Genomic DNA, 10,629 nt, shown 5'->3' with positions numbered 1-10,629 from the left:
CGTCTTTTCAACTAAATATTTTACCAACTTTCATTTTCAAATTTCAGTCACCCTTTTTTTATTATGATCTATTGAACTTATACGCAGTTGGATAACACGGTGATATCAAAGAAGCGAACTCTTTATTTTTATGTAGATATGATTCATTCCATTCGAGTTCACTTGCACTCGGTAGAAATAGATATCTAAAAATCATCCTTTGTTTCGTTTTGTGTATGAAAACAAAAATAAATCGAACAAAATAAGTGGCATAATGTTATTTTTTCTTTTGATTTTTATTGCTTATAAAAAAATTTATTCATTAATTTAATGTTAAATAAAGTGAACAATTTAAAACTACATTTTTTTAAGTATTTTTAAACGGAGAAAATATTTCTGTTATTTTTTCCTCCAACCTAAAAGGAAAGTTGTTTTTTTCCTGTTGAGTTTACAGTTTGTTAGTTTATGTCGGAACGTGAGCAAAAACATCATTGGGATGGTTGGGGCGTAGATACCACTACAATTACTAAACATCAATTCTCTAGTATATTAAACATGCTAACTCGATTAACCTTTTGATGGAAGAGAGTGACGTTGCCGATTTCTAATCTCCCCACATTGGAACCCTGCGAACGTGTTATGAAAACGCCTACTTCGATGGATGGTTTATATTGAAAAGATGACCTACTATTAGTGACTGCGTCATCGTCCTCCTCGCGCTGTTGCTTCTCAATATGTACAACGGATTCCTGCACACACTCGATTGCTTACAGCTACACAGGAGGGACCACATACATCAGTGAACTTAATACAGCTCTCACGATAAGAGCTCAAAATGCGGAGAACTTAACACAGCTCTCCCGATCTTTCACTAATACGGCAACTAGTGGTATCCGTTTATTGAATTCTATCCCTGATAAAATCTAGGTGGGGGAGTATTGTGGCGTATTTACCACTATGATTATTAAATATTAATCTTGATATCTAACTCGATTCAATCTTGAGTTACCTTTTGATAAAAGATTGTAGACATTGTCGATTTCTAATTTCCCCACAAGGTAATGCTGATATAGTTTATTCGCATTATTTAAGAAATAAATGTGACTATTTGCTTGCATTGATTAGAGTTCCAGTTGAAACTTGAATACTCTGGATCAGTGGTTCCAAAAAGAAGCTCCCCAGTACCCTTGGGTTTCATGGTATCAGTCACAGGTTTCCGAAAGTAACAACTTTTTTAACCAGTTATGATTTTAGTTAGGACAATTTTCTTAACCAGTTATGATAGTGTGAGCGACGATTTAACCAACAGCCCTACCAGAGTGCCCATGGAAGCATATAGAAGAAATCTATGAAGAACTGAAAATATTTAGCACTAACTACATCAATTTCAGTTTATTGCTAACCACAAAAAATTCGCGCTTTTTTGATATCCTACCTTAGACATCTTTTGATATCTTATATTAAGATGAATCTTTTTGATATCTTATATTAAGCTGAAGCGTTTTTAAAACAATGTTTATTCGATTTCTCTTCTTCAATTTGAAGCAAGTTAATAACCAAACAGCAAGTACAGTTACACAATTTAATTCTATACTTTAAAATTATTCTATAACGATTTGAAGAATATTTTTTTATGAAAACAAATTATCAAGTGGTGCTTTAATCAATCAAAAATAATTAATTACAGTTTAACAGTAACCCTAATCGAAAAAGTTCGCCATTTCTGCTCAAATAGTCTAGAAGTGGTTGAAATGTTATCAGACTCGGAACTATATATATTTGACATATAACAGTATATATTTGAATGCTCTATATAGTCTAGAAGTGTTCAAAATGTTATCTTATACGGAGCTCCTAAAGATATTTTAATGTTCTGGATAGTCAGTAAATGGTCGAAGTGTTATACCGCATGGAGCTCCAGGGAAAATTTGAATGCTCCAACTCGTCGGTCATTATTCGAAATTTCAACCGTAAGATTCAATCCTTACTGACCCAAAAAGTAGTCTATAGAAATGTAGTAAAAATAATTAATATGTACTAGGATTCTAGTGGTTTGAGAGTATGACCTTAAATATACAAATTAATTTGAGCAAACGGTGCTTTATGTTACGAAATTAGAAACAAAATAGCAATTTCTTTAAATTAACATATATTTTATTCTCAACGGGATAGATTCTTGACACTTAAAATGTGGGAAGTATGGTTAAATATGGATTCAATCGTTTAGTCAGGGAAAGGTTGAATCCCTTAGTGATAGTTTACACTTTTTGCGTATTTTGCCAGCTCATAGAATCGTATTCTTAAAATTTTATTTCCTAAGATATTATTTCCTATATCACCTCAGTTTTTTTGTTTGTTTTATTTTGGCTATCAAACAGGTTTTGATGTTTTAAGCCTCAAATTTCTTTTTGTGCTAAAATTTTAATTAATGATCCATAATGTGCATCACTTTTTGTCTTAATTTTCAATAATGATTTTAAAACTGTGTATTAAGAGTCATCATTATGGTATATTCTGCTTTTTTTAAATATTTGAACTCCTTTATCTGCTCCACTATATTTTAGAGAGCTAATTACATGCAATAAACACGTAAGAAGTAATCATGCCTTATTTATCCCGTATAAGTTAGTCCGTTTTTTCCCCGAGTACAAATGTACTCAATGAACTTTACTTTAAATTCAATTTTACAAAAATAAAATCTGTCACAAAAAAGATTTAGATTATCTCCAAGCTATCAAAAAATATTTTCGATAACAAAACTACGTGATTGTTTACATTTATATCAGCTGTTTTGAATATAAAAGAATGAAAGCAAAATTTTATACATTTCGAAAGGATTCTGTTTATTGTTATTAGCAATAACAGGTGCAGATGAACCTAAAAATTTATAGCTCAACAACAAGGAGATAAACATAATTCCATGTTTTCTCTTTATTTAATAAATTAAAATAAAGAGAAAACATGGAAAATAATAGAGATTAATGGAGGAACTTAATAAAAGGAAAATAGTAAGAAAAGAAAGGAAGAAAAATTATTAAAATATAATATTTTTAAAAATATTTAAATTTTTTTCATTAACTAGAAAAACTCCTTAGGTAGATCATAATCGTGAGTTCTGATGAAGAAATTATATCTTTTTTTTATTTTGTTTTCCGGCTTTTTAAATTTTTTTTTTTAATAAATACAGACATTTTAAAATATGTTTAAAAATATTTTTTAAAATTTTTCTTCGTCTCTTTTCATTAGTCTTTATTATTTTCCGTGTGTTTCCCGGGCAATGTAAATAATTGGGCATTGTTTATAACGCCCGGGCAATTTGAGAAGTGCCCAAAAGGATATGACAAAATGATAAATTATGTTGCAATTATTACATTGCCCGGTCATTATATATAATGCTAAAAGTCAAGTGGGCAATTTGTGTCACACACAGCCACAGGGTGTCTTGGGATATTCATCCACTTTTAGATGCACCTGGATAATTTTTTTTAAAATTTTTTCCCACACATTCGCTGTATAAAGCAACTACTTCAATTACTCTTATCTGGCACAGTTTTTTATTATTTTTTTTAAATTTTAAAGCAATAATTTCGGTATCAGTTTAAAATTGATTCAAACGCTTTATTTAATTTTTTTTAAATATTTAAGCTATAGGAAAAGTGGCAGTAGACCTAGTATATATTTCGGACATTTACCAAAGGTCTAATCATACTATGTCTGGTTAAGTGCCATTGCCCGGTATATCCTACACTGATGTTTTTTTAAGGTCAAGTGCCACTGCCCGGTATACATTTGCCCGGTATACCCTACACTGATATTTTTTCGAAGTCAAGTGCCATTGCCCGGTATATATTTGCCCGATACTCCAAACACTGATGTTTGTTCTAATCTATCGTCAGTAAGTTTTAAAATATCGAATAAATGTAATTATATCCACAAATAAATTAGTATCGATTTGGATGTAATAAATATTTCGGACATTCACTAAAGCGACTAATTTGAGATAAAATTCAAAATTAATTGTATATTTTTATTAAAAATACCTTTTGAAAGTGGTAAACTGATTCAGAGTACTCTTGACTTTGTCATTGTTTATAATGCATCCATATTTTGTGATTGATGAATGTCCGATTTCATTCATTATTGGTGCAGATCGACCCACTGATTTCCGTAAAATTTAGTGTGAAAAGTTGACTTTTGCATCGAGATATAGGGTAATTATTATTTTTTTGCTTTCATATACTTGGTAATAAAACACTGTAAATGCACTGACTATATAATTTCGGAATAAAAGAAGCGAAATGTAAAAGTTTTTACTTGCTTAAACTAAAGAAGACAGAAACTGTAAAAAAAATAAATTATATTACAGTACATTCTTGGCAGCAAGATTGCTTGAGATTATCCGTATACACTGTAAAAAATCTCGGTTAATGTTTATCCAATACTTGGTGCAAAGTTTGCTAATTGCACCATAAATAGGATAAATCAAAAGTTATTTCATCTAGGTTGCACCATAAATTGGAAAATATGATCAAGAAATGCGTTTATGGCGCAATCGATTGCACCAAACTTTCGTATTCGTTAGCACGTGACCGATGACTTATTTTGTAGTTGTTGACAAGATGGACGATTATGTTGTTGAATCTTGATATCATCTCATGCAAGTTGTCTTTGAAATTGTCAATTTCTTTTGAAGGTAAGTAAACTTTTCTTAATTACTTACATTAATTACAGTTCATTTCTTTAATATCAACTTTAAAAATTTTGTTGTCTGTTCAGAAAGTGTTAGCCTCAAATTTCTTCTAGGGAACTGTATTCGTTGCATGAATAATTAAATATTTTAAAATCTATATTAGCTCTTTTTCAGTAAATAAGGAGATACAACGATTTTATGTGCACAGAAAGTACATTTACAGTTTATTTGGCTAAAGGAGCATAGCTTTCCGCCAAATTTACTGCCGGTAAAAATTTTCTAGGTTCGTGTTTTTATTTCATTCTACCGAACAAAAAAAATCGTATGTGCTTTCTGTTAGGATTCAAACTTCTTATCAATATCTATGCTTTTGTTTTGATTTTCATGTTCTATTTTGCTAATTTTCGTTTGTAATGTCACATAATTACACGAATTTTGGTCTATACATTCTAAAGTGCTTCTGTTGTAAAATTTTCAATGCGAATTATTCACCTCAAATTAATACTAACCGTTGTCATGGAAACTAGATTTCTCTTACGTTCGTTGAGCTCACGAGGTAGGAGAAAAACATAGTGGGTAATATTGGCGTTAAACAAAACAAAGCGATATATATATATATATTTTTAATTAGAAATTTTCTAAAATTTTTTAATTTTAGAAATTTACTGAAATTTAGAACTAAACACCGGCAAGAACAAGATTTGTTTTAGAACATTTAGAAATAAGCTGATTTCTTATTATAATTTTTTCTTAAAATATATTTTATTATTAATATTTTTTAACTAAGCGAAAAAAAATTTCAATGAAACAAAGTATTGTATTTAGAAAGATCATAAATATATATTTTTTTACTAAATACAAATAAAAAAATACTTTGATACTCATAGATACTCTGCTTTAGATACTTATTTTTCTATGTTTTTTTATTTTCACTTATTTTTTTTATTTTTTTGTAGCTTTATGTATATTAATTTAGCCCACATTTGTGTTTTGTGGGTGAGGGGAAAGATAATATAACCATGAAATTGAACGTTTTCATTGGTCCTCAAAAATGTCATACGTATTCTTTATAATATTTACAGTTGTTCTTGTTTTTTTAAATAATTTTTTTTGAAAAGTTTCATTTTAGTTATGAAAGTGAATTTTTTTTCATTCCGAAATATATGCGCTTCTATAAAACAAAAGACCTTTAGTTAAAAAGGCAATCCTCACAAACAGTATACATGCGGCGTTTTAATACTATCCACATGAATACTGCTTGTGTGTTAATCAGCAGCCAGATTCCACCCTCTTAAACTCAACACGAACTCTTTTATCTATACAAGTGATGATCAATTTGTTCATTTATTATTTTAAGTGTTAACAGTTCCTTCAGCAAATTTTTTACTGTGCCCCTCTGCATAAAATTCAATTCACAATTTCTCAAGTGGAGAAATTCTATTTTTATGTTTTAGCGCATTTTAACAAAAATAATAATAATAATATTTTAAAATATCAATATCTTTCTTTCCTTTCCGGGATCTTTGTGGGTGAAAGGTGGCTTAAGATAAAAATCCCTCCCCCCCCTCCCTGTGTAAATAGTTGGTCTCGAAATTAATTTTTTTTAAGGTAATTAAATGTTTTAACATTTTTTTTTACATGAGAACTGCAATTTCTCAATTTTCTTTATATTGTATTTTAAAAATAGTAATTAAAATATGACTTGCTTTGATTTATCTTTCTATGTTTAAAAAAGTAAGGATTCAAATTTTGTTTCTTCTGTACATTTTATTAGCATAAATTACATTACTTTTAATCTTCTTTCATTAGCACAAAGGTACCAACAACTTCAATGATTTTAGTTGAGAAAGAGACACAGGAAAAAATATTGTTATACCCAGTGCCAAACCTATTGATAAAAATATTTATTCTGCTAAAATCACCAGGATTCCAGAAGGTTATAAACAGTTTTTTCACACTTGAAAAGTGCTATTTTCAAGAACAGCTTACAAACAAGGAATGTGTACAGTTTCAAGTTTTGAGAATGAAGAACCTGTGTTTGGAAAAACAATTATTCTTTTGTAAATAGGCTCCAAAATTTTATTTGTGTGTAATCTTTTTAAATCTTGTTGTGTTTTTTACAATCGACTGAAAAATGTGATATAGTTAAAGTAATAGCACCAGAAAATCTATAATAATGAATATGTAATAAAAATATTGTTTTTTCTCTAATACTCACCATCATTTACTAATTTATAAAAAAAATTACAGTATTTTTTTCCAAACTGTGTGAAATTTTACTCTTTTTATCAAGTAGTAAATTATGCTTGTAAAAAAGTAATTCAGCTATATTGTAGATTTTAATTCAGATGAGGCAGAATATATCAAGAAATTTAGTATCTTATTAAAATATAGAAAATTATTTTCAGATGATCCCAAATTTCAAAACTCTAAACATTGAGGCATAACATAATTTTTATTTTAAATTACTGTAAATTTAAAATAAGTTTGAATTAAATGAATAAGTTTAAAAATTATTACATTCTGTCTATGTATACAAAGTGATTGTAAATGAATAAATTATGTTTAAGTATTGATCTGTATATTTTTTGTTAATATTTCCAAGTTATTTCATTAATTTTACATTTCTTAATTTACTTCAAATTTAATATTTCCATGCGCCAATGTAATTAATATTGGAATGTTTCCTTAATTAGAGATTGGGGGTTGAGCAATACAATATTCGTCCACTTTCTTATATAAATTTTTACTTGTGAAAGTAATATTTTCATTTTTAAATAATAAAATAATTTCAAAATACATAGTATTAAGAATTTGATTCAGCCTAAAATTCTTTTTATTTTCTCCTTAAAACATTAGCGGTATTAACTCCATAGCATGTGTTCTTGCTTTAAATGAAATGTAAAAAATGATTCTAATTTTACATATATCAATTTGAAGAAAGAAAAAGTTTTTATATGAACGAAAATATTTTTAAAGCACCAAAAAGCAGATAAAGTTAGCATCATTAATAAATATTTTTAAAGAAAGAGAAGATAATTTAAATCAAATTATAATTTAATTATTTAAATATATAAAAATTTAAAAAGCTATTTTTATTTTAGATGTATTATTTAATATATATTTATATATATATAAATATATATTAAATTTTTTTATATTAAAAACTTTTTTTTATAAATATTTATTAATGATGCTAACTTTATCTGCTTTTTGGCGCTATAAAAATATTTAATAATGGTGCAACCTTACCCTGCTTTTTAGCACTTTAAATATACCTAATAATGGTGCAACCTTCCTCGCTTTTAGTTCCCTTCAAAAATACCAAATCATGGTGCAACCTTCCTCCATTTTTAGTTTCCTTCAAAACACTCATTTTTGGTGCAACCTTTCGCCGCTTTTAGTCTCTTTCAAAATTCCGATTTTTGGTGCAACCTTCTCTCGTTGTTTGGAACTAGTGAAAGCACCAATATATAGTAAAACTGAGCACGACTTTATGTAGCCAGCAAATGAATACCAATGTTTGGTGCAGCATAGCTCGAAATTTTTTACAGTGTACTATGGAAAAGTCAGTTTGACAGAAATTTCATGTAACAAAACATTACAGAATATAGCAGTAAGCGTAAGATATTTTCCGTAGGTCAGGGTACGGTCCTCAGGATGCGGCAGAGAAATTTAGCATATAGTTTGCTGTATATCCTCTAGTTAAAACATAGTGAAACAAATTGTTTCAATATTGATTAGTTTTTGAATTATTCTATTATTTGTGTGATTTTTGATGCATCGAAAACTTTTGAATAAAAAAAATTTGTTTCCTTTCCATCGTTTAGTTCAGATGTCCCAAAGCGGGATTCGATCCTGGAACCTTCCTGGAATGAGGCTAACTATTTGACCACTATACAATCCGATTGGCACCCGTTACAATGTATCTAATTATTCTTGCCGTTTTGATATTAGAGTATTTTACATTCAAAACGGAACATATCTTTACCCAACACATATAATCTGCATTTATGGGTTACAGATTTTATTTTGTAACAGAAAAATGTCACTTTTGAGAGATTACTGTGTAGTTTGACAATAAATTTTTGTAGGTTTAGAAAACAGAAAGCTTCTGTACTAGATAAATTACGGAATTATTATGTTTTTTGAACAGAAACTTTTCAACATAATCCACTTGTAAGAACATGTGGATTTGTACTTTTATCAGTTTGATAATAATGACTGCATCATTTATAAAAATACTTCTAAAAGCTTATTAAGCTTGATAGTCTTAGTAAATTCCAGAAACAAATTTAACTAAGAATTATCAGTAGTATTGATGGCTTCGTGTGTCTAAATTTCTAAATATGTTAAAATAAAAAGGAAAAAGTTTCAAATCTTTAAAAAGACAACCAAAGAAAATAAAAGTTCAAATATTATAATATTATAATTCTAATAAAATATTATAGTATAATATTATTACAGTATTATAGTATAATATTATTACAGTGTTATAGTATAATATTATTACATTATAGTATAATAATATTATAGTATAATATTATTACATAAATAGGACTAACGGAAATGATTAGTTAAGACAAATAAGTGTTAATCAAGTTTTATAGAATTTCACTGTGAAATATAAAATGTTTCATTTATGATTCAAAAATATTTTTAATCCTCCAAAAGCATAACTTACATTTTTAAGAATGTTATCGCTACGTGGTCTAGAAAAGATTGCATTTTAGTAGTAATTTAAACATTTGAGTAGTTTTTAAAGCATTTTTGAAATTCCAAAAATGCAAGTGACCGATTTCATTTGGTGTTGTAAAAGAATGGAGAATTAATTGCTTTTAGCACTCATGAAAAAAATATCGAAAGGAGCAAATTCAAAATGTATGACTTGTAGTAACTTCTGCGCCAGACACTTAAATGTGAGAAATTTTTTAACAATAGTAGAGCTGCGAAAGCCAGTGGTTAAGGCATCAAGCTGTCATTGTTAAAAACTAGGGTTCGAAGGTATAGTCTATAGAAAGAACTCCCCTCGCCGCAAAGTCCAGGGTCGTGTGATCTCATGGAAACGAAGAATAGCGCATTTAAAAGAGCTTCTCTCTCCCCTGACTCCCTTTTTCTCGTGAACTCTAGCCAAAATCTGTCTTAAATATTGATCCAACACCCCTGTTTGAAATAGTTAAACTTCGTAACCGTAGTAAACGACATTGCTTCAGACGAATGGCGAAGAGAGTTTTTTCCATAGACAGACTATACGCAGTCAAACCAGTTTCAGTTTAAAGAATGTCTTGAAAATAAAAGGAGCCAGCAATCACTGTGCCACCATTAGGCAGGTGGTTAAGCAAATGAGGAGGCATAACCTCCAGGGGCCTAGCTAGCTTAAGGGTCTGTTACGCAAAGAGCAAAATTTGGAAATTTTGCTACAGTGGCCAGTTGTAGCATTTTTAAAAGTGCCCACTTTTTAAAACACGTGGCCACTTTTTCAAAAATTGAAATTTTTAAGCGATCATTAAAATTTTTAATAATAATAATGTAAGACAATTCCTTTGAATAACTTCTTAAAATATGGTAGCATTACAAGGTTCAGTTCAAAAATGAAGTACAAACTTAAGAAACGAGCATGAGACTAAAATGTTTTCAGAATATTATAAAATACTCATAATAGTTCCATATTTATTTTATATTTTATTTTATACCCGTCGTTGATCAACAGACCCATTGTTTTGGGTTTGCGACTACTAATGTTCAACTCGTAGACTTGTAATTTCGAACCCCATCCAGAAGACAAGGGAACTACTGGATCAAGCATTGGAAGAGGTTTGTCGTTTTGATGGAATTTACCCGCATTTGCGTTACATGGAGAGAAAAGCCACGAAAACTTCGCATGTTTAGCCCGACTCCAATGGGACTCTAACCCATGATCCGTCTACCACTGAGGATATTTTACTTCAGCACTGTGATCG

The sequence above is a fragment of the Parasteatoda tepidariorum genome, chromosome 4, assembly GCF_982258835.1.
Source record: "Parasteatoda tepidariorum strain Cologne lab strain chromosome 4, Ptep-v5.0, whole genome shotgun sequence".
Classification (NCBI taxonomy): Eukaryota; Metazoa; Arthropoda; class Arachnida; order Araneae; family Theridiidae; genus Parasteatoda; species Parasteatoda tepidariorum.
Note: the sequence above shows the minus strand (reverse complement) of the source record.